The 26,573-nt window shown below is 38.9% G+C and overlaps 1 long non-coding RNA gene across 1 annotated transcript in view; it reads right to left on the reverse strand.

Annotated features, from left to right (window-relative positions):
- Positions 1 to 2,268: 2,268 nt before the first annotated feature.
- The window catches only part of LOC117086232, a 148,255-nt gene continuing 123,950 nt past the window's right edge, over positions 2,269 to 26,573 (reverse strand). The window contains exon 3 of the long non-coding RNA XR_004438252.1: positions 2,269 to 2,598. This is a non-coding gene — a long non-coding RNA (uncharacterized LOC117086232). The remainder of the gene's footprint in view (positions 2,599 to 26,573) is intronic.

Genomic DNA, 26,573 nt, shown 5'->3' on the forward strand with positions numbered 1-26,573 from the left:
GAGGTGGGATTACATTCTCATAGGAGCATGAACCCTATTGTGAACTGTGCACGCGAGGGACCTAGGTTGTGTGCTCCCTATGAGAATCTAATGCCTGATGATCTGAAGTGAAACAGTTTCATCCTGAAACCATCCTCCACCCCGAAACCACCCTCCACCCTGAAACCATCCTCCACCCCATTCATGGAAAAATTGTCTTTCACGAAACTGGTCCCTGGTGCCAAAAAGGTTGGGGATCAATGGTCTAGATGACATCAAAGTGAGAAATTTCTTTGTTCCCACTGTTTCAGCAAAAGCCCTCTGACTTGTGGATGCTTCCAAAGAGCCTTCACTTTGTAAAGGGTCATCTTCCCTTCCCTTTCCCCACATGGCCTCTACTCCTGCCCTGCAAATCCTATCTATGATGCTCCAGGACCTGGGAAGATGGGAGAGGGAACCCCAGGAGACACCCCCCACTATCCAAGTCCAAGGACATCCGACCTTTGTGGAACACTAAGACTGTGAAAGAGAAACAACACTGCAGTGAGGACCGCTGATTCAAAGTGAGAAATGAAGAACCTTCAACAAGTCTAATTTCGTAAGAGATGTGAGAACACACATTACCATAAAATAGTTGTAGAGGCTGCAATGAGGAAAGACTCATCAGAGACTAAGAATCAACTCTTGGAAATTAAAATAAGGTTGTCAGGTAACTACCCACGAAGCTGAATTCCACACTAGTCAGCTTGAAAGAAAAAAAAAAAGACAGTACAGGACATTTCACAGAATACAAAATAAAAACACAAAGAGATAATATGGAACTAACGGTAAGAGAAATGGAGGCTACATCCAGATGGTCCAATAAATATCTAATACAGGTTTTTGAAGGACAGACCTGTGACAGCTTGAAAAGCCTTTCTTCTCCAATAATTAAAACATAAGTCCTGGGATTCAGTCTCACTGGACTAACTTGAATTGCAACCCTATCCTTGAAGCAATTACTGTACCAGAGATATGGAGAAAAAATAAAAGTGATATATTCATTTTCAAATGTAAAGATGGCTTAAAGACACAACAAAAACGTGACAATTTATGGACCTGAATGAAAATGTTATCAGTCTTGCCTATGTAAATATAAAGGTACAGTTTACATAAGATGAGAGAAAGAACTATGTAAGATATGTGTAGAGAATAGGTCTCTTAAATTGAAGCTTCAAGTGATGTTTAAAATTGTCAAAAAAAAAAAAAGAAAACCATTTATGTACATTATTTAAAGGTACTTTAATATTAACTGAAGAACTAAAATAACTTTCCTGAATTTAAGAAGAGGGACTGTCAAGCTAAATTCCTCCTCTTATGTAGAAGAGGATCAACAGTTAGCACCTAAAGCTGATCAGTATGTTATTTACAATTACGGTAGGGAACACCAGCAGAATGTATAAGAGAAATTATTACAAGTTCTCTCTAGAGAGTTGGATTTGGTTTCAAAAGGGATTGAGGGGACTCGATTAGCTTTTATTTCATACCCTTCTCTATCTTTTAAAAAACAATTTGCATGTAGTCAGCCCTCTGTGTCTGTGGGCTCCACATCCGTGGATTCAATCAACCGTGGATAGAAAATATTCAGAGGGAAAAAAAATTGCATCTGTACTGAACACGGACCGACGTTTTTCCTTCTTGTTATTTCCTAAATGATACAGCCTAACAACTATTTACGTGGTATTTACATGGTATTAGGTATTGTAAGTAATCTAGAGATAATTTAAAGTATAAAAAGGATGTGCATGGGTTATATGCAAATATTACACCATTTTCTATATCAGAGACTTGAGCATCCCAGGATTTTGGTGTCCCTAGGTGTCCTGGAACCAGTCCTCCATGGATACACAGGGAGAATTGTATTATTTTGTGATGAAAATGTGTGCTTAAATACGTGAGTAAAATATCTAAATTATAAAACTAGAAAACATTACTTTAGATTATCTTAGAAAAGTATCTGTAAACATTTAAATGATATTACTATGTATATATGTAAAACATTTATTGTGTGAGCTTGGGAAATATACCTATATTTGCACTTGTAAGAACTGTTAAGAGCTGGAAAATATTTTTCTGTTCTGGCAGTTGACAGTTTCTTTCAGTAAAGGGCCAGACAGGAAATATTTAGGGCTTTGTAGGTCATGAGGAACAATTGAGGGCCTAATATATGTACATATGTAACAAGGGAAAAAAATCCCATGATTTATATTGTATTGTCAAAATTTAGAATATGATAAAAATTGACTATGATTTTGTCATAATACAAATGTATTAATGAGAAGAACCAAAACTTTTTTTGAGGGGAGAGGTGATCATGTTTTGCTTAGTTGGGGTTCAAAGTGAGTGTTCCCTCTTGTCAAATCGGTTGCAAACATTCGTCTGTAAAGACAGACTCACCTGTGGGCCATAAAAAACACACAGGTGGTGGATGGGGTTTTGTTCACGGGCTACGTGCAGTTCGCCGACTGCCGCTCTATTTAGTCTGCTGCCATTTAGCTGGAATTCAGACTTAGGCTTCTCAGCTAGCTATGCTATGGCGAATTGCCAGGTTTCTTCCCAGTTTGTTGCAGAATCAATACTCTGTTAAACAAAATAAAAACTGAGTTATTATAAAAATGAAATTTAAAAAACAGACATACAAAATACAGACCCCAATATTTAATTATTAGAGTCAATAAACAAAATTATCCTGCTAAATTACTACAAAAGTTTCCGAACACTTCACGTTTTCAACTTCCATATTTATAGAGTGGCAAAAAGATAGTAAAGAGCTTTGCAGCCTGATCTCAAATAGTTCATTCATCATTTTGGACTTTTAAAAAATATATGTTTCTACCTGCAGTGTAGTATGATTACCAACTTCTACAGCATTGCCAAAACTTGGAAAGTGCTTTTCCGCGTCAGTAGTGACTTCTGACTCCTCCGACTGGAACACACATGTTTGTTTCCCTTGCAGGCCTAATTGGCAACACTACAGATACCCTAGAGGATATTCCTAGAGGAATTGAGGAAAGGTGGATAAAGCAACTGAATGCTTTCTTCAGGACCCTTTAGTCTGTTTCCTTCGTGACTTCGTTCATTTGGAAGACAACCTTAGAATGAGCATTAATTACCAGATTGAGTCATCAACTAACTTCCAAGAGACAAACTATAATTTACTGAATTTATTACACAGTATTTTATGCCAATTGTCTTGCCGTATTTTGCTGCTATAAGATGCATTTATTACTGATGATTTCCATCTAGTAAGTCATCAGTCAAACCACCATTCCATTTAGTCACACTTCTGTATTTCATATTTAGCCAACTTAGAGTTTGATGGAAAAGAAATACACTCTATCTAAATTAATCAATTACTGTATTCAAAAGTTTCCACAAATGATGTAGGTACTACGAGAATATTTATGTAAATTCACATTTTCCAGCCATGCTCATCTGACTATGTTAGTTTAAAATGCAAGAGTTAAAATTTTCATTTTGCAGTGATACTATTCCCAAGTGCATTATGTTCATTGCTTTGAAGAAACATCTATTACATCTTAAAACACACTTGCCATCATTTTATTTCTTTGTAAGAATTAAAACACTTCAGAGCTACAGCAGACTCTCAATTAACTTAAGAAAAAGATGAAAAAAAAAAAAAAGCCTTGCTTCCTTTCTCTGTCTCTGTCAGGCTGCAGGAGGACTACATTCTTGAGTGGGAAATGAAAGATTTACGACATTTTCGAGACTACAATTTTTAATGAGATGCACATTCCTTTTCTCATGTAAGCCTCGCCTCAGGGGGTCTGGGAGCAGAGAGGGAAGCGCTTTTTGTCTGCGAATCCTGATGGTCCTCACTGGATAAGTTTTGTGGAGTGTTCTTCTGTTTAAGAATTATCTTCTTTCATATTGTTTTCCCCATTAAACACATATCCTATGGCGTATTTGTTTTGTGCTGTACAAAGGAGATGAAAACGCTAAGGTCTGTTTATAGCACCTGTTTACCTAAGTATCTGGGATCTACAGTGAACAGTTTTCTCCAAATTACTTGTACGTTTCTATTCTTTAAAGTGCAAGTTAATTTTAAAACAGTATTCTGATGTGTAACTTCCAAGATCCTAATTTCTCTCCTACATATTGCTACTAATGGCCTGACATAAAATGAAATATACTTCATAAACTTCTCTTTACTTCAGTCACATTAAACCTAAACTGTGTAAAATTGATCCTTCTTGAATACAGAGTTGGAGCTCAACCATTGTTGTACGTTGTCATGTCACTGTTAGAAACACAAAAAGGTGCTTTTAAGATCAAAGACAAACATAAACCCAGACTACACAGTCATGGTTTGAAAACATAGTTTTAGAAATGTACATTTTGATCTTAAAAGATCAATGAAGGAAAGGGTTTGTGTACTACACTCTGCCACAAATGAGTCCCTACACTTTGCATGTGACACGCTGAACGTAACCACATCAACACTAGGGAATGAACGTCAGGGCACGCCACAAACAGCAGCTCATTCCGATTAACTGGTTCATATGCCATTTTCAGTCTTCCTCTTGGGAGAAAAGTATCTCACATCAACAAAGTTGACGTTTCTACAACTAATGTAATTCCAAGCTACTGTACATAGCCTAACATAGCAACCATGAGGCGTGAAAGCATTTTTCTTATAGAATATTAGGACTCACAAATACACTCCTAAATCCGCTTCAAAATACCTTGAGTTCTCATCAACACTGACACTAAATTATCCTGGGTATCCACATTATAAAGAAGCAGAGGAGAATAATCTCATGTTTTTGCAATAAAACAATGCTATGTAGCTCATACTCCATAAAATTTTCAAAAATAAACATTTTGGCCCCACAGCCTTCATTTCAAGCGTCTTCTGAATGTGTGCCATTTCTGCATCAGGGAGATGGCGGCTGGACGGCCGTCTGAAGGTGCTGATTAGAGGTGTTCAGGGATGAACCCAATCAGACCAGTTAAGGGCAGGGACCTGCCAGTTCCAGGGAGTTTCACACCGAATGGAAAATAATGAGCAATCAGAATTTCAAGCAGTGGCCAATGATACAGAAAACTCATAAACACTCTAAAATAAAAATGTTGCAGGAATGCCACCTAAATTTTTAAAAATGTTTAATAATAATTATAATAGCTAATATAGATTAAGCGCTTACTATGTGCCAGGGACTCTTCTAAACATCTTTACATCACTTGAGTCTTACAGCATTTCTGTAAGTATATCATTATCCCCATTTTTAAATGGGGAAATAAAAACACGAAAATGTCAATAGCTTGCCCAGGATTACACAGCACATAAATTCTGTAAATAAGATTTTAACTCTGATAGTTTGGTCTACAGCCTGGGCTCTTAACCACTAGGTATAATAGTAAGCAAACATTTGTGAAAAAAAAAATAGTCCTTATCTAAAACTATGAAAATTAATCTTAACATCATCATCACCACCATCATTTAAACATTGGATATGCTTGGGTTTAAAGCACAATTTAGTTCTGCTACTTATGAACTCCGTCATTATCATCATATTTCTTAACCTCCGTAAAATAGTACAATAGCTGTCTTTCAGGGTTATTGCAAGATTGTTATGAATGTATGTAAACCAGGAACACAACTTCCTGGCACATCGCAGGTGCTCCAAAAGGGGTATTTTTATTACAAGTATAAGGGGAGTGATACATGCACACTGCATACATTAACTGCCTACCATATGATTAAGCAGATATACATCTGAATATGAATAAAAAATATAAATCCCACACCAAAACACGTCTCAATAAAACATTTCAGAAAATGTATTGGGTCATGAAAAAGAACTTCCTAGATGTAGTGTTTTACTGTTGTGTATCGCATACGTATAACTTAGGCCATAAGGAGTCTTGGCTCAGACTTCACAGCCTCAGTGTTGAAAATAGAGTGTCCAGGGAAGGTGTTCGATACATGCTTGGGGCTAAATGTTTACACTGAGTTTCAATGATCATTCTCCCACATTAATAGGTTTGGCTGAAAATATTAATATGCAAGTAGCAGATGTGTATAGCAACTCAAAATGTGTATATAGCATGAAACTCATCTATGCAAGACATAGACTTTGGTGGTAGAATCTCCAAAGCTTGAAAGTAGAGGCCATTTAACTACAAGGCAATGATCCCAATCTGCTGGTCCCTGACACCACCCCTTACGGGTTCCCCCAACCTACAATCGCACCAAGCACTATTTGCAAATGAATCACAAGCTGCTATTCTGAGTAACAGACTACAGATTAACTCAGATGGATTGTTAAGGTCATATTAGTGTGTGTGTGTGTGTGTGTGTGTCTGTGTGTGTGTGTGTGTACAGAAGATTTTCTTTCTCTCAGGTAAATGCCCAAGAATGTGACTGCTGAGTCATAGGCTAAGTGCATTTTTAATGATTTAAAATGTAGTAGACTTTATTTTTAGAGCAGTTTTAGAGCAAGTGCAGAGAGTACATATATACCCTCTCCCTCCACACACGCACAGCTTCCCCCACTACCAACGTCCTGAACCAGAGCAGAACATTTGTTAGAATCCACGAACCTAGTTGCACACACCATTATTACCCAAAGTGTCTGTGGTATGTAGTAAGGTTCACTCTTGGTGGTGTACATTCTATGGGTTTTGACCAATGTATGAAGATACGTACCCACCATTTTAGTATCATCCAGCAATTTTCATTGCCCTAAACATCTTCTGTGTTCTGTCTCCTCATCCCTCCCTTCCACCCCAATTCAAGGCACTCACTGATCTTTTTTCTGCCTTTTTCAGAAGATCATGTAGTTGCAATCACACAGTATGCAGCCTTTTCAGACTGGCCTCTTTCACTCAGTAATATTTATTCAGGATCCTCCATGTTTGTCATCCTTGACAGGTCGGTTCCTTTCGTTGAGGAATGCGAGTCCATTGTCCGACATGGTACAGTTTGTTTATCTATTCACCTGCTGAAGGGCATCTTGCTTGCGTCCAAGTTTGGGCAATTCTGAATAAAGCTGCTGCAGGCATCACGTGACAGTTTTCATGCGGATGTAAGTTTTTAACGCATTTGGTAACTATCAAAGAGTGCAATTGCTGAATCCTCTGGTAAGAGGATGCTTAATTTTTAAAGAAACTGCCAAAGTGTCCTCCAAAGTGGCCATAGCGTGTTGCTTTCCCACCAGCGATGAAAGCGAGTTGCTGCTGCTCCTCGGCAGGATTTGATGTTGTCCGTGTTGTAGATGTTAGCCATCTTAGTGAGTGTGTAGTCCGTGTGGTAGATGCTAGCCATCTTAGTGAGTGTGTAGTCCGTGTGGTAGATGCTAGCCATCTTAGTGAGTGTGTAGTCTGTGTTGTAGATGCTAGCCATCTTAGTGAGTGTGTTGTCCGTGTGGTAGATGCTAGCCATCTTAGTGAGTGTGTTGTCCGTGTGGTAGATGTTAGCCATCTTAGTGAGTGTGTAGTCCGTGTGTGGTAGATGCTAGCCATCTTAGTGAGTGTGTAGTCCGTGTGGTAGATGCTAGCCATCTTAGTGAGTGTGTAGTCTGTGTTGTAGATGTTAGCCATCTTAGTGAGTGTGTAGTCGTGTGGTAGATGCTAGCCATCTTAGTGAGTGTGTAGTCCGTGTGGTAGATGTTAGCCATCTTAGTGAGTGTGTAGTCTGTGTGGTAGATGTTAGCCATCTTAGTGAGTGTGTAGTCCGTGTGGTAGATGCTAGCCATCTTAGTGAGTGTGTAGTCCGTGTGGTAGATGCTAGCCATCTTAGTGAGTGTGTAGTCTGTGTTGTAGATGTTAGCCATCTTAGTGAGTGTGTAGTCCGTGTGGTAGATGCTAGCCATCTTAGTGAGTGTGTAGTCCGTGTGGTAGATGTTAGCCATCTTGGTGAGTGTGTAGTCCGTGTGGTAGATGTTAGCCATCTTAGTGAGTGTGTAGTCCGTGTTGTAGATGCTAGCCATCTTAGTAAGTGTGTAGTGATATTTCATTGCTGTTTTATCACAGTAACGTTTCATCATGATATAGTATCTCAGTAAAAACACAGCAAAAGTATAATTATTTAATCATAAGGGGAAACTCAAAATTTTGTTGGAAAGAGGGACTCTCATATTCAAAGAGGTTAGGAATCACTATGTAAAAGGATCCTGAGAAGAAAATTGTGCATTTCAAAGTACATGTGCAAAAATGTCCCCTTTTACTTTCTGGCCACACTCCATTCCTTTGCCTGAAACTCTGGTGCAGCCTCCCAGGTCAGGCTGCACCTCCTCTTTCTTCACAATTTTGCATTTCCTCAAAGCACGTAAGGGAAAATTTCTCTTTTTCTCTTTCTCCTTCTCAAGAGGAATCCTCTAAAACTGTGCTCCGTGAGATCCTGATATTATGCAAGATGTCATTAAAGGTTCTATGAAACAAAGATTCCATCTGTTTAATGTAACTCATGACACTTCTCCCTCTCTCCATGCATGGAGATATACAATTTTTAGTAGCTCATTAAAGGGTTTGAGAAGCATTAGAATTAAAACTATTAATACAGTAGATTCCAAACTATTTCTATTCACACGTCAGGGGCCCCATGGGTGGAGGAGAGCGATTCATCAGAATTTTTTCTTTTTTTTTTGAGACGGAGTCTCGCCCTGCGGCCCAGCCTGGAGTGCAGTGGCACCATCTCAGCTCACTGCAAGCTCCGCCTCCCGGGTTCACGCCATTCTCCTGCCTCAGCCTCCCGAGTAGCTGGGACTACAGGTGCCGCCACCTCGCCCAGCTAATGTTTTGTATTTTTAGTAGGGATGGGGTTTCACCGTGGTCTTGATCTCCTGACCTCGTGATCTGCCCCCCTTGGCCTCCCAAAGTGCTGGGATTACAGGTGTGAGCCACCGCCCCCAGCCTAGAGATTTTTTTCAGGCAGCACTGTTAATTACCTAGAAAACATCGTGGTTAGAAGTCCTGTGTCTAAGACTGTCCTTTCTGAAACAAGGGAGTAATTTCTACTTTAAAGATTTTTTAAAGGGTGAGAGTGTCTGGGCACAGTGGCTCAGGCTTTTAATCCCAACACTTTGGGAGGCTGAAGTGGGCAGATCACCTGAGGTCAGGAGTTCAAGACCAACTTGGCCAACATGGTGAAACCCCCTCTCCACAAAAATACAAAAATTAGCTGGGCATGGTGGTGGGCACCTGTAATCCCAGCTGCTCAGGAGGCCAAGGTGGGATAATCACTTGAACCCGGGAGGTGGAGGTGGCAGGGAGCTGAGATCACACCATTTTACTCCAGCCTGGGCAGTAGAGAGAGACTCCATCTCAAAAAAATAAATAAATAAAAATATGAGATAAAATATAGTGGAGATATGGATAAAGAAGTCAGAGGAGTATGCAGCACATCACCCTTCCTTAGATCATCAGTAAAACTCTGCAAGATGAGGAAAGTGGCTGGTACTGGATTTCCTATATAAAACAGTGATGGACGGACCAGCACACAAGGTGGCCACATGGACAAGGGATAGTCTGCATGGACAAGGCACAGAATGCCATTGTGGGCCCTGGGTTCCTGTCAATGAGATCACTCAGCTCTCCTACCAGCCAGAATTCTGCCCACTCGAGTTAACCCAAGAAGCTCAACTCCAGATACCCGAAACCCTTTAGAACATCCTATGATAAGATGTAAACAGTGTTCCCTCTCATTTGTGATGGCTTAAACTAACTATACATTCATCACCTATAACGATAAATTCATCAGCTCTTTCCAATTAAACTTGGCCAGGCCACATAGAATCTTTGATCTTGAACCATACTTTTCTCCAGACAGAGACTGATAAATGACTTTTTTTGGTAGTTAGAACTGAAGCCTTATTCATTGTTTCAGTATCTTTGCTCTTTATGCTCCTTTATAAAAAACTATAAGAAAAACAGACATCTTCATTAAACAGAATTCTTTAAAAACTGCCTTTCATGATATTTGCTAAATTTTGTTTGCTTATAATAGATGATGCTCAACACAAGGCCAGCTGTTAATGGTGTGTTATTACATAAAACTAAGCAAACTGTTTGGTCTATAGGGAGGGTCCACAGAATACCCCAGAACCAAGACAGGTGGGCTCTCAACACGCTGATTCCTGAGGCTGCCCTGGACCTATGAATCCTGAGGACCCGGGATGTGGCCAAGGAGCCTGAATGTCAATGGTCTCCGAACCACTGGGTTGGATCTTCATCGATAGCAAACCTGGCCCAAAGAATTACTCAGAGTACAAACAGAACACAAAAGAATGAAGAAAAAGTGTTGAACTTTTTCCATTTAGGGGCTGTAAGGGGCTTTAAAAGATCATCTAGCTCAATCCCATGTCTTTATAGTAGAGGAAAAATATGTTATTTAACCCAGATCACCAAGTTGAATCAGCTGACATTCTTTCCCATCTAAAATGTCATTAGTCTAGAAACTAAAGAAATGAAGAAAATCTGAAAGAATGGAAAAGGAAAGAAACATATGTCTGGAAGAAGACAACTAATCAGTTTCAGAGAAATGTTCTAATTGTTCAAGATGTACTCAACCTGAATCTGTGATCTTTTTTAAAGACTTGTTTTTTTAGCCCTTAAGATTTGCTTTTCAATATTGGTGTTGCTTGAGACAATAGCAGCTCAATATTTGTAGTGATCTACATCATGAACAGGTAGGTACTCACTTGGGCAGCAAATTACAGAATAAGTAATCATTTTCTAATTTCAAGGTTCCTATTCTTTTAGTCATTTAAAATTCAGACTTCAAGCCAATCTATGAATGCCAGGTTTCTGTTAATTACAAACAATTCATCTTAATTAGCCTGAAAGACTGTTCTAACAAGAAATAAATTATTGAGCACAAAAAGCAAGTTTTGTGACATGTTTAATGTTCATTTCAAATACCTTTCAAAACAAATAGCAGTTAAGAACACGGAAGGTTAAAAAGATAACTTTTGTTGCTGGATTGATTTCAAATCTTCCCTGGCTGCTTGCAGGTGTGCACTGTTTACTTGTAAATTTATTGTAACAGATCACAATCATTATAATCACGATGGTAATCAATGTTCATTAAAGATACAATGAAAATCCCATGATTAAAGGCCATTTGTTTCATCACAATAAGATCATTTATTTATTATTGGGTAAATTGTTACAAATTGCACATGGTTGGGGCAGTCGAAACAGGGAATATGAATTTGGAGATTGAGGTGGTGAGTGCCTTTTACTTGGTGAAATTCTGACAATTCAAGAAGACTGAGTGTGGCCCGTGAAAGAAAGACAGGCTGTGCTTTTACTCACCACACAATTCTACACTGTGATCTGATGGTCATTATTCCTCCCAACTCGGCTCTTCATTTTTCTAAATTAGACAATGCTGAACATATCCTGGTACCTTTGGGCTGTGTTATAAATGGTTTTAAACAGCATGCAAGTTGCATCATTCTTTATTTAATTCCATTAGCACTCTTAGCTAGTCTACTATGTAATAAGATAGTTGAAGACATTATATGGGCTTCTTCTCTTCATTTTTGTTTTCGTTTTAAAACCAAAGCAAACCATCTCAGGTCAATCCAAAAGGAATGAGCAGGAAACTCTCACCAAGATGGAAAGTACTAACATTTCATGTGAAAATAAGTTTTTTCCCTGAATTATGCTCCCCGTTTAACAGTCTAACTCAGATTAACACTGTCATACTTGACAGCCACCAGCAAGATTCATCTACCCCTGCCATTCAAATTCCAAACAGTCAGTACAAACAATTTTTTAAGACAAATTCAACTGTTCTGATGTAAAACTGTTTGGGGCTCATCTCCAGGCCAAACACATTGGCTCAGAGAAACCTCTTTGCTGTGAGACAAAGGCTGTTGTTGTCATTCAGAGTTGTTCTTAGAGGATGGCCAATCAGACATGCTGAGTCAGATGGTCCCAAGGAACAGAAAGAAGACGCCACCCACCCACTCTGCGAAGGTTCCACTGGAAAGGTTCCGTATGATCTGGCCGTCACTGCCCTTGAATTAGGGCTATGGGAGCACTTCGCCCTACAATTCACAGAGCAGGGAAGGGTCCTCCTGTTTCCATGTGTACAGAGGGTGCACATTTCCCAAAACTCTCTTACTTGGAAGATGGACAATTGCCCAGGAATACTAAATACAGCCAGCAAATTTTGTCCCCAAGAAATGAGAGTGATCTCTGAGGTCAGGCAAGAATGCAATAGCAGTTTAGAATTGGGTGGGGTAGAAAATTAAAATTAGTCATGAGGAAACATGCTAAAAACTTTTGCCTTCTCTGACTTCCAATCCCACAAAGCTGACTTCATGTTGCTAAATATTCTGATTACAAGTGAAAAACTCAGTTAGACATATGAAAATTCTGTTTATGAAAACCCAAATCTAGAAAGAATACATTTTTCCCCAAGACACTAAACTTATGAGGCCTCGAGTTTATTATTCAGTCCTTAGTTCCTATTTGAGGTTCCCGTTTTGAGCCCTCAACAAGAGCTAAGAGGTTATGCCCTGATTAAGAATCAATCAGAATTGGAGTTTTACTCAATGATATACGTAACTCTTTACTTAACCTGACTTAGCACAATTAATTATATAAGTCACAATTTCCTACTCCTTAAAATGAAAGTAATAGTAATATCTGTGCCATGGAAATAGTAATAGAATTAAATGATATGATGTATGGATGCCTCCTATATGGCACATGCTTAACAATCAATAAAAGCTACTTACAACTAAAAAAAAAAAAAAAAAGATAGAGCCAGGCACAGTGGCTCATGCCTGTAATTCAAGCACTTTGGAAGACCAAGATGGAAGGCTTGCTGGAGGCCAGGGTTTCAGTGAGCTACGATCGCACCGAAAGAAAAGAAATCTACACTCCAAAGATTTCTTTTTAGCCTAGGGATTAATAATTAATTTCATCATTATTGATTGCTTTATTTGATGTAACCACACACAGAAACTGTAAAACAGAAAAGAGAAGATGTTCTTAGGCACACAAACCAATGGAACAGAACAGATAACTCAGAAATAAGACTGCACATCTACAATCATCTGATCTTTGACAAACCTGACGAAAAGAACAATGGGGAAAGGGCTCCCTATGTGGGTGCTGGGAGAGCTGGCTAGCCACGTGCAGAACATTGAAACTGGACCCCTTCCTTACAGCATACAAAAAAATTAACTCAAGATTAATTAAAGACTTAAATGGAAAACCCAAACAATAAAAACTCTAGAATAAAATCTAAGCAATACCCTTCAGGACATACGCATGGGCAAAGACTTCATGAAGACATACCAAAAGCAATGGCAACAAAAGCAAAAATTGACAAATGGGATCTAATTAAACTAAAAAGCTTCTGCACAGCTTTTTAGTTTAGTTTTAGTTTTAGTTTAGTTTAATTTTTGCAGAGCAAAAGAAACTGTCATCAGAGTGAAGAGACAACCTACAGAATGGGAGAAGATTTTTGCAATCTATCCATCTGACAAAGGTCTAATATTGAGAGTCTACAAGTAATTTAAACAACTTTACAAGAAAAAATAAAATAACCCCATTAAAAAGTGGGCAAGGGACTTGAACAGACACTTCTCAATAGAAGGCATACATGCGGCCCACAAACATATGAAAAAAAAAGCTCAACATCACTGATCATCAGAGAAAAACCACAATGAGATAACATCTCACGCCAGTCAGAATGAGAGGCATTATTATTAAAAAGTCAAAAACCAACAGATTCTGGCAAGGTGGTGGAGAAAAAGGGATGCCTTTACACTGTAAATGGGAGTGCAAATATTTCAACCGTTGTGGAAGACAGTGTGGTGATTCCTCAAAGACCTGGAGGCAGAAATACCATTCGACTCAGCAATTCTGTTACTGGATATATACTCAAATGGATATAAATCATTCTATTATAAAGATACATGCACATGTATGTTCATTGCAGGACTATTCACAATAGCAAAGACATGGAATCAACCTGAATGTCTATCCGTGATAGACAAGATAAAGAAAATGTGGTACGTATACACCATGGAATACTATGCAGCCATACAAAAGAATGAAGTTGTGTCCTTTGCAGGGACATGGATGGAGCTGGAAGCATTATCCTCAGCAAACGAATGCAGGAACAGAAAACCAAACATCACATGCAGTCATTCATAAGTGGGAGCAGAATGAGAGAACACATGGACACCTTGCGGGGAAGGCCACACACTGGGGCCTGTGGAGGAGTGCCCGGAGAGGGAGAGCATCAGGAAGAATAGCTGACGGATGCTGAGCTTAATATCTAGGAGATGGGATGATCTGTGCAGCAAACCACCATGACACATGTTTACCCATGTAACAAACCTGCACATCCTACATGTGTACCCCTGAAATTAAAATAAAAGTTGAAGAAAAAAAGAGAGATGCTCCCAATCGCAAGACTCTAACAACTTCTGTTAGCATTTTGGTATAATTTCCCCAGCATTTTTTCCTGGTTGCATTTTTTTGCATTCTTTCTCGCTCTCTCATATATATATGTGTGTGTGTGCGTGTGTGTGTATCTCATATATATACGTATATACATATACACATATACATATATATGAGCGCATTTATAGGTAAAACCTATGTATGTCCATATGTAGAGATATATATGAGCTGTCTTTCCAACATTTCTTTTGTTTTTTGTTTTTTTTTTTTTTTTTGAGACAGAGTCTTGCTCTGTCGCCCAGGCTGGAGTGCAGTGGCCGGATCTCAGCTCACTGCAACCTCCGCCTTTCGGGTTCCCACCATTCTCCTGCCTCAGCCTCCCAAGTAGCTGGGACTACAGGCGCCCGCCACCTCGCCCGGCTAGTTTTTTGTATTTTTTTTTTTTAGTAGAGACGGGGTTTCACTGTGTTAGCCAGGATGCTCTCGATCTCCTGACCTCGTGTTCCGCCCGTCTTGGCCTCCCAAAGTGCTGGGATTACAGGCTTGAGCCACCGCGCCCGGCCCCAACGTTTCTTATAGCTTTACTCGCGAAATAAATCAATGTCATAATAAATTTTGGCCCTAATTATCTGCCATTGTTTATCTGTCCTCATTCAAAGTCAATTAGAAAAAGAGAATTATTAAGTATTTATCAAGTTAAAGCTCCTTAATATTAAAAAGATTAATATAAAAGAAGATATGAGGACCTAAGCCTAAATCTTAACTGGCATGAAAACAAAATGACTTTATCCAGATGGTGCTTTGTTTCATTGAATACAATACACACAGGCAGGATGTTCTCGTCCTTCTTCCTTTCCTCTCAACAGAAGCGTGTGGCAGTCTCAGCTGCGCATTGCTGAGTTATCTTTCACTTAGGTTTTTCTGCGAGAAGAAATATATGCGACTGCATGCAATAAAAGTACCCGCAGAGATTTAGTTTAGCCGTGAGACAAAAACTCATAACGGCTAATTTAAAGCACAAAGGTGAGGCCACTGCGCTGGAATGAATTTAGAGTTGAAACAATTGTAAAGCATCAGTCCTGGAGTCTGGATTCTCACGGTTGTTGCTACTTTCTGTTGGATTTGAACTCACCACGATGTAACTCTGGCACTGCTAAGACCATGCCTGGAAAGTGCATATTCATTTGAGGCCACATATAATCAACCAAATACACATTATGTCCTTCTTTTGATCTAGTCACCTGTGATAAGACAATAAACAGGACCAGTCTCCGACCTCAAAGAATTCATCTACTCATTCTACTGAGCTGATGTGTGCCAAGTTTGAGTTACAATTAGCTTAGAACAGTAGCAACCACAGATACTTCTCGGGTGTCAGGCTGATTCCCCATCTTCTAAAATGCACTACATTTCTTGAATAAATTGGTCACCCAAGGCAGATATGTGCCTCTTCACTCATCTAATTCAATTCATCCATCCACGACTTTAGCATTGTTCAAAAATTGCCCAGCTGGCTAATACCTGCAAATATTGATACTTCCCTGTTTTATGTTAGATCACATGGTGTCTTTTCCCTAAACGTATGAGGCATCTTTGTTAAACAGCAGACTCCCAATCTGGGGAGCAACTGAAATCATAAACTTAGTGAAAGTACCATATATATATATATATATATATGAATAATAATCTTTGTGATTTCCACAAGGAATTTTTGTGAGAATTGAATGGAAAATGTTATATATATATATATGTAATTTGAAAATTAATCTTGGCCCACATCACATAGACGTAGTAGTAGCAGATATTATCTTCATCATCATCCAGAAAATAGAACCATTTCAGCCCCTTTCGAAAATAATTTGGCATTTCCTCAAAATGTTGTACCTAAAACTACCATATTACCAAGCAATTCCACTCCTAAGTCTCTATCCAAGAGAAAAGAAGCATATATCTGCATAAAGACTTGCACGTCAATGTTTACAGCAGCATTATTCCAAAAGCCAGGACCTGAGAACCACCTGACCACCCCTCAGCTGGTGAATGGATACAAATATGGTATATTCATATGGTGAGATCGCATTGGATAATAAGAAGGAATGAGCTGCTGGTACCTGCTACATCACAGATGAACCTCAGAAACATTGCCCTAAGTGAAAGAAGGCAGATACAAGAGACCACAGACTGTGGATTCCACTTTTAATGACCATTGCTAGATTAGTAGTTGACTGGGGATTAAAGTGTGAAAAAGGATTAACTGTAAACAGGCAGTAGGGATTTTAGATGGGGCATGAAAAATGCTCCGAGATCGATTTATGGCGATAGTTCCACCATGCCACAGAGTTACAAAACAGTCATTGAATTGTATACCTGCAGGGGCTGAACTTTTGTGATATGTAAAACAGACCTCAATAAAGTTCTTACCAGGAAGATAACAGAACCAAGGTCTAAGCACAACAATTATCCAGTTGCCTCCTTTATATCTTTCATATATTTAGAGAATCTGTGTCCACTAAAATCGCATTTATTCAGTTAAAGATGAGATTAAGAAATTGTGTTATCCAGTTGATAACCTGAACCTTAACAGTGTAAGTAATGTAGGACTTAACGTGATTTTTAGATTCAGAATGATGTATTCATTTGTGAACTCCTTTCTGGATCACGTAAAACTTTATTCCAAACATAAACTGTAGCACAAATGACATAATCCTTCTTCACACAGATACACACACACACACACACACACACACACACACAGAGCCATCAGTACGAACAGAATTGGGCATAACTTTCATTACGCACATAACATCTTCTCCACGTGATCCTCCTGTCCAATTAACAAGATGGCCCAAATCAAGTACCTCAAGTCCAGTGTCCTGAGAATTGTTTTCAGTGTTTGTGGTTGTGGACCTGTCTTTACTTGTTTCCAAATTATTCTAATTCTAATCCTCTCAGGTCTCATTTTGATCTTCCCAGCTCTGATCTCCCAACCCTGTGACCCCAATCTTGATCACTAACTCTAGATTTATGACTTTGAATTGATCTCTCTCTCTCTCTCTGTGCACAGTTTGTCTCCTGTGTGTCTGTCTCTGGGAGAAACCCTCTGCTCTAGACATGTCAAAACCAATTCTGAACTAGGCCTTCTGGCTCCGTCCTCACCCCTCCCTCACCATCTACTAACCCCCTAGAAGAGGAAACCATCTTTTTCTTTTCCGCATACAAAGCCTTTTATCTGTACATGTATGATGAAGTTTAATACTTTCCACTCTACATTAAATATAGTTATTTAGGTAGTTGTTATAACCTCAATTGTTTCATCTTTGCTTAATATCTTTCAAAGTGTGGAATACAGAGCTTTGCTCACAAGAAAGTACATTTTCAGAAGTGTCCTGATTGATTGAAATATCTGTTATGTTTAAGTGAAAGGGTTGGCTCTGCTACAGTTTATTTCAGTTATCAGTAGAGCATGCACTGATGCCTGAGTTACTGCTGGAAAATACCACCTTCTTGTCTTCTGAAGGCATTGCAAAAGGTATGGGAAAAGACACTGAATTTGCCCCAATTTTTAAACAAACCAGAGAAACATTAAAGCATTTACATGGCTTATTAATGTTAACCTATTTATATCTACATATTTGTTAGCCTGTGAGAAAATGGAACTTTGGGTCTTTGCAAAAGAACTGCCAGGTTGTAAAAAGGATTGGAAAGTCAGGCTCAAGCAGCAGTGTGCAGAGAAACAGACTCTAGCCTGCAGCAAAATATCCCAGCATCCCCTCCACCTCTACGGTGTGATTTCTTAATGCTGTCCTTGGCTCGACAAAGGAAGTCTGATATTTCAGAGGTGAGTTGCAAAGTGGCCAAACCACTCTTCAATGCACTATAGCTTGACATAATATTTGCTGCCAGCTTCTTGTTTAAAAATGCCATCAGTTCAACATTAACTGAAAAAGTAATTATTCTCCAGTTTCACGGAGCTATTAAGAAAAAAAAAAAAAGTTCATTGAAACTCCAGGATATGAAATACTGTGCTTTCAGGACCTTTTGGAAGCCTTTCAACATTCAGAGCAGAAAAACATAAATGTATTTTTTAAAAAACAGATTTAGGAACTTTAGTGAATGGGAAGAGAAAGCATTAATTTAAGCCTCAGTAGAGATAACAATTCAACAAAATTCTGAAAGCCCTCCTTAGATCAGACTCTCATATATTCTGAAAACTCAATACCATTTATTGTTACAAGATCCTTGATGATTTAGAAATACACACCCACACACATTAAGTCCTGTGCACTAAATCAAAAAACTTCAAATTAGCTTGAACTTTGAAATGCTATAACTTGCATGAATGATGATTCATTTCTTTATATTCAGTCACCAAATGTTATTGAGCCGACAATAAGCTTGAAGACGTTAAGGGCTTTGGGGTAGAGAAGAGAGATACTAAAGTAACAGCCTGCACATGAGATCTTGACCTGTAATGAAGTGCCGATTTAGTTGTAAAGACAGAACATGTCATCTATAACACTGAGGAAAATCTTGCTGTGTATGCGGCATAACCTCAATTTATAAAACTTTGAGAGAAAATCACAAGAATAGAGAGGTTTTGCAAGGTTATGGAGCTGGTACACCATTTTTTTAGAACATGAGGTATAAAATCATAGGTAAGTGTGGGCTCCACATCCTACTTTTTAGGTAACTTTGAACAAGTCACCTCTTTAAATCTCAGTGAAATGAAGCTGAAAGTTCTTTGAAAACTGTAAAGATTATTTATTAGTGAGAGATGACTTCTGTGGGTATAAGCAGAAAACACTACTTTTTGAATGAATTACAAACATATAACTATGACTTTAATGCTAACATTTTGTGAAATTTTTATAAAACATTCTAATTCACGTGTTCCCCTACTGTTTCGAAGTCAGCAATTTTAAGACATATGATTTAAAAAGAAAAAAAACCTAACCGTGGGGAAATAGTGCTAACTAGGTCGGCCATGTCATTGCCTCATTTTTATAATTGAAAAACCCCCAAAACTTTAATACTCATTTCTGGATGCTTAAAAACAAATTAAATATAAAACCGTGTAGCTGTCATAGATGATGATATTTTAATCTACTGAAAATTATTACAGTAGAAAATTTTTAAAGTCTAGGAAGCAATAGTCAGCACCAAAATACTGTTTTTGCTGTTGTACGCACAGTTTTCGTTTCCATTTTATGAATAAATACATAAAAATATAGGGTAAAAATATACATATTTAATGGGATTCTTGCAACCTTCTATTAGCACAATAAGTGCAGAGCATTTGCGAATAAGATAGAACGAGGGTCTGCCCTACAGCTTTTGAGTTAGTCTTCTTCTAACAACTGCTATTTATTCAGAGAGGATGCAAAGTAACAGGTCTAATCATTACACCAGCAAAGGAGCACCTTTAAATTGTAGGTGGCACAAGCTCAATCTGGGAAGGGGAATACACACAAATGAAAGGGCAACTTCTTTTGGAAACCTCCCTTCCTTTGTGGTATTTTTGTCCTTCCTCCATTCCATGAACCCTATTAAGAAAAAACTTTCACTTGTGCCTTCTCATCCCCAAATCTTTATTGTTTTTCTTTAACAAGGCTTCCAAGAAGAATCGGAAAGTGAAGGAAAGGATGACCATAAAGAAAACCATTCTTTAGATGAGATTTTTGTCATATTGTTACCGAAACACCAGGGGTTTGGTTCAGGTCCTGCTGCTCCCGACACGGAAGACCAATGACTAGGGTGATGAGTACTGCCAAGGAAGAAGCTTTAATCAGGTGCTACAGGCCAAGAGACAGGAACTCAGTCTCAAATCTATCTCTGGGACTGACTGAAACTAGGAGTTTATATAGCAGGAAAGGATTGTAACAATGTGTAAGAAAACAAGAACTAGGGAGGGGCAAGGAAGCGATCATGATGAATGAGGGGTCTGGCATCTCATTGTCTGGATGTGATGATCTAGTGAGTTTCAGTTCTTTGATACTTTTTTTGAGAGATCTGAAGGTCATTTTCCAAGGAAAGAACTCAGATAAAACAAATGTAGGCCGGGCGCGGTGGCTCAAGCCTGTAATCCCAGCACTTTGGGAGGCCGAGACGGGCGGATCACGAGGTCAGGAGATCGAGACCATCCTGGCTAACAGGGTGAAACCCCGTCTCTACTAAAAAAAAAAAAAATACAAAAAAAAAAAAAAAACAAATGTCAGTTTCAAGCTTTAAGACCAGAAGGACTGGCTGGTTGCAGTGGCTCACGGCCAGACACGGTGGCTCATGCCTGTACTACCAGCACTTTGGGAGTCTGAGGCAGGCGGATCAGAAGGTAGGAGTTCAAGACCAGCCTGGCCAACATGGTGAAACCCGTCTCTACTAAAAATACAAAAAGTAGCCAGGCATGGTGGTGGCGCCTGTAATCCCCTCTGTAATCAGGGGGCTGATGCAGGAGAATCACGTAAACCTGGGAGGCAGAGGTTGCAGTAAGCTGAGATTATGCCATTGCACTCCAGCCTGGGCAATAGAGTGAGACTCTGTCAGAAAACAAAAACCAACAAACAAAAAAAACCAGAAGGATCAATTTCTATGTTTATCCAAAAATGATTGTCTCTGGGACTCCTGGATCAGTTTTAGGACCCCCCTTTCTATTTATCAATTCCTCAATCATGGGGAATCTGGTTGTCAATCTTTCTGGCTGCCTCCTGCTGCGGAGGGGTGTCATGGGCAACTCCACACCATGGGTGACCACATAGCCACCCAGGATTCAAAGGTTAATCTCATTTTTGAGTTTTGTTCTGAAACACAGTGTTTCTCTCTCCAGCCACCCCACCGACAACCACCAGAGACAAATTGTTATTGAAACACCAGGGATTTGGTCTGGGTCCTGCTGCTCCCACACAGAAAGCCAATCACTGAGACAACAGTGTTGCCAAGGAAGAAGGCTTTAATTTGGTGCTGCAGCTGAGGAGATGCCAGCTGAAACTCAAATCCATCTTCCTAACTGACTAAAACCAGGGGTTTATATAGCAGGCAAGAAATGTAACAATGTGTAAGAAAACAAGAACTCGGGAGAGGCAAGGAAGCGATCCTGGTGAATGAGGAGTCCCGCATCTGGTGCGGTGATCTGGGTTCAGTTCTTTGATGCTTTTTGTAAGAGGCCTGAAGGTCATTTCTTGAGGAAGGAACTCAGATAAAACCAATGTAAGGTTCAAGCTTTAACAGCAGAAGGGTCCATCTCTATGTTCATCCAAAAGCAACTCTCTATGGGACTGTTGGGGATGGTTTCAAAATCACAGCAGGACCAATTTACCTGCAGAATAAGCTTCAGTTCCATGTACTAGCCTGATTACACGAAATGCAACAAGATCATTGTCTACACAGGCATTCCTGGATTGGCTTTGCTGGAACCTCTCACAAGTTCATTTCAGTCAAAGCCCTGGGAAATAACCAGTTCCTCCAACTGGGGGAGGGGGTTCCTTTATAAAAGAAAACATGTTGCTGTGCAAACAAACACATTGCCATGAGTTAAGAATATTCACAAATAGTTTACAAATTATGGAGAAATTGAGCAGAGAGAAAAATAGGCTTCAAATTCTGTTTTTAAAAGTGTACTCTACCATATGACCCAGCCATCCCATTACTGGGTATATACCCAAAGGATTATAAATCATGCTGCTATAAAGACACATGCACACATATGTTTATTGTGGCACTATTCACAATAGCAAAGACTTGGAATCAACCCAAATGTCCATCAGTGGCAGACTGGATTAAGAAAATGTGGCACATATACACCATGGAATACTATGCAGCCATAAAAAAGGATGAGTTTGTGTCCTTTGTAGGGACATGGATGCAGCTGGAAACCATCATTCTTAGCAAACTATCACAAGAACAGAAAACCAAACACCGCACATTCTCACTCATAAGTGGGAACTGAACAATGACATCACTTGGACTCAGGAAGGGGAACATCACACACTGGGGCCTATCATGGTGAGGGGGGCAGGGGGAGGGATGGCATTGGGAGTTATACCTGATGTCAATGACGAGTTGATGGATGCTGACGAGTTGATGGGTGCAGCACACCAACATGGCACAAGTATACATATGTAACAAACCTGCACGTTATGCACATGTACCCTAGAACTTAAAGTATAATAATAATTTAAAAAATTTTTTTTAAAAAGTGTACTCTATTCAGTACACTTAAAGCATACTCAAAGCCTGTAAATATCTCCAAAGGAAAAATCTCTTCAGACTCTGAAAAACAAAACAAAAGAAACAGCAATATTTCACACATAAAAATCATAAAAGATTATTTCAGTCATTATTAGTTGAGTCTATGCAATCAGCTCCTGCTCTGCTTCATGTTGGGTTAGTGGCAATCTTGATGAACACATCAGCCTTTCAATTAGAGGCCTAGAAGTTTTCTCTCTAATCCAATGGCACAATCTCCAAAGTTACTGAAATTTCCATTCAAGAGTCCTTTTTATGAACTCTTCCAAAGAAGCAATGTTTGGACTGTGGCTGATTGTAAGTCACTTTTTGAGAAGGATCAAAGCAAAACAACAATTGTGGATAACAAAAAGTCTTGAGATAGCCATAGTTAAAGACACAGTTGACAAGAAAATTTGGTCATTTATGTGGCATACAACAACTTAATTATGATTATTACTGAAAACATATATTTAAAAATATCAGAATTTTAAGAATCTCATACAATCCTGGAACACATATTATCACCACATTTATATAAATACAACCCAAAGGAAGCTAAACACCACCTCAGATTTGACAATGCTTCCTGCATAATTCTAACATAATGAATAAGCCTATTATGTCTCTCTTGCATGTCAGGGAACCTAATATCTAGAAAAGTTAGTTTGAGGACAAAAAGACTGAATTCAGAACTTGAAATTTTACTCCTAGGAAGTTTACCAAATATCAAACTTTTAAGACACTTAATATCACGAAATAGGATCACAAGTCACTACAAAATAGTCATTCATTTAGCCAAAGTGAAAAATCAAAAACATTTACATTTTGATAGAGAAGAGACTCTGTTTCCCAAACAATAAGACCTAATAAAGACAGCGTGAGGCCAACTAATCTGTCTCTCCCCACTGCCTTTTCTCTCTGCAATTTACTCAAAAAGTAAACAAAATATTTTATCTCTCAATATTACATATTTTAAAAAAAATTCCTTGAATGGCATTTTATTAATGTTAAATCTAATTTTAATAAAATATTATAAACAAATGTAATCACTTTGACTATAAGGTAAAGATTTCTATAAACTTTTTTTTTTTTTTTTGAGACGGAGTCTCACTCTGTCACCCAGGCTGGAGTGCAGTGGTGCCATCTCAGCTCACTGCAACTTCCGCATCCCAGGTTCAAGCAATTCTCTGCCTCTGCCTCCTGAGTAGTTGGGACTACAGGCGCCCACCACCACACCTCGCTAATTTTTGTATTTTTAGTAGAGATGGGGTTTCACCATCTTGGCCAGGCTGGTCTTGGACTCCTAACCTTGTGATCCACGCACCTCGGCCTCCCAAAGTGCTGGGATTACAGGCATGAGCTACTGTGGCTGGCCAATTTCTATAAACTTTTATAACCTTTTTCCAATTTTCTATTAAAGAGCAGATCAATGCTTCAAGAAAACTCTGTTATTCCAAGACGTGGGTCCAGACACTAGCCTGGTATCAATGAGCTTTTGATATTAATGTTGTTTAATTTATAGAAAAACTCTGAAGTAATCCTATGCCTCAAAAATCAGCCCTGACAATCTCACATGCATACCTCTTCCACAATAGTCCCTGGGCCTAGAGAGATTAAGTGGTTTTAATTTCTGGTCTGTGTCTCACGAAAGCAGTTCATTTTGATCATCACCTTCTCCAGAGTCTGAAAACAAAGCTTTGACTGCTGTCAATGCTTAAAATTTAGCAGGGATTGGTGCCTTCTTCAACCCGTGAGTCAAAGCCCTGTTACTTAACAGCACAAGCATTAGTTAATAGGATGTTTATACTACAGAAAGTCCTATCATTCGCTCTAACATGTCACAAATTAAAACACTGTGATTTGGCATTTGTGGATTACTGCCTGCAGTGCTTCAAACCACTGTATTAAAGTAGTTAGGTTACTCATTGCATAATTGCTAGTATTCTAGTGACAGAACTGTGACCAAAAGCATCAAAATGTGACAGGTTCTATGCCAAACTTTTCAAAGTAAGACAACTAATGTTTCTTGTTGCCATTAAAAAAAATGGTAAATGCAAATATCAGTTTTGGAAAAAATGTCATTTAAAAAATGGTAAATGCAAATGTCAGTTTTGGAAATTCAATATAAGAATTAATCATCTCCTTTCACTTAAGTACTATACAACAAAACAGGGACAAAGTAAGGAAAAGCACACAGCAATTTATTTTCAGCTATTTTAAAAGAGCATCATCACACTTTTCCAGGATTGGTTTCTCGATGCAGTACTGAGAACTGATTAGGTTAGTTTCACCACCAACATTTTCAAAGCAGTGCAACACTGGTGCACATCTTGTTTTCCGGGACACACATGAATGCCCATCAGTGATAAATGACTTAGGATCAGAAATCACTACAAAGTCTCACATTTTTAAAATATTTTTACTGCTTAATCCAAATGAATGTCACTTAATGCTAATCATGATAAACACAAATAAAATAGTTTGAGAAAAATCCCAATCAATATAATTTCCTTAAGGAAAAGGCCAATATTTCCTGAACATTAACTTTGTATGTGTATCAGGTTTTCCTCATTAAAAGATCTGAAATCAACTCAAATTATTGACTGTATTGAATTACCTTGGTAATAAATACCATTTAAACATTTTTATTCTCACTTAGTTTTTCAAATAATAAATAATGTACTATTTCTGTACAGAACTTATAAAAAAGTGTTTTATGCAGCTTATTGCCAGGAACCTTAAAGGTCTCATAGCTCTCTAGATCAATCAGAGGTAAGGAAAACCAATAAAATTTTAAATGGCTGCTGTCCTCTCTATCAATTTTTGGAGGCTTCACAAAGGTATATTAGGAACTTTAGATCAATAGAACAAATAATGAATTGTTGGAAATGTATAGAAAACAAAATGACTACTTACAGAACCAGATAGTTTCAAGCTTTAAGACCAGAATGTTCGATTTCTACGTTTATCCAAAAACAACTGTCTACGGGACTGTTAGGTATTTTTTTTGGTTTGTTGTTGTTGTTTTGTTTGTTTATTTGTTTGTTGCTGGAGTCTCGCTCTGTCACCCAGACTGGAGTGCAGTGGTGTGATCTCGGCTCACCGCAACCTCCGCCTCCCGGATTCAAATGATTCTCCAGCCTCAGTCTCCCGAGTAGCTGGACCTACAGGCGTCCACCACCATGCGTGGCTAGTTATTGTGTTTTTAGTAGAGATGGAGTTTCACCATGTTGGCCAGACTGGTCTCAAACTCCTGAACTCAGGTGATCTGCCCACCTCAGCCTCCCAAAGTGTTGGGATTACAGACGTGAGCCACCATGCCCAGCCGGGTCTGTTTCAATCTTCCTATTTGCAGCAGAATTGGTAAAGTGACTTAACAGAGCAGTATCAAAATGATGCTGATATAGCGACTGGGACATAAGATGCGTAGATTCGTGACACAGTGACAAAATGCAGTGTTCAAATGGAACCCCCTACAACATGTATGCTGTAGGCATACCCAATACTGTGCCTCGTCCACTTACAGGACATTTGTTTCCAAAGCTGGCACAAAAAAATAGACAATGGACAAAGACATGCCCAGTGAAAGTCTTGAGTGCTGGGATCTAGTTACAAAGGTTTGGGAAGTATATTATCTTAATCTTAGAGGACTATTCGTGGCTGATACCTTCTCAAATGTGCCTCACAGGTGCTTCCCTTTGCAGCACACATTCCATAGACCGCATCAATCACTCCATTTAGTCACCGTCTGTGTCCTTGTCTTGCCACGTGTGTCTGCTATTCTTTCCATAATAGGTGACTCTGGGTCCAGGAATTGGACTTGTTATAGCGAATAGGATGAGGTGAGATTGACAGTGTGGGCTTCACAAGGTTCCCAGTAGCTCTGCTTGCCCTTCTGTGTCTCGGCCCCAGCCATTTCTGGGGGTCTCAGGAGGAAG

The sequence above is a fragment of the Trachypithecus francoisi genome, unplaced genomic scaffold (assembly GCF_009764315.1).
Source record: "Trachypithecus francoisi isolate TF-2019V2 unplaced genomic scaffold, Tfra_2.0 Lachesis_group1, whole genome shotgun sequence".
Classification (NCBI taxonomy): Eukaryota; Metazoa; Chordata; class Mammalia; order Primates; family Cercopithecidae; genus Trachypithecus; species Trachypithecus francoisi.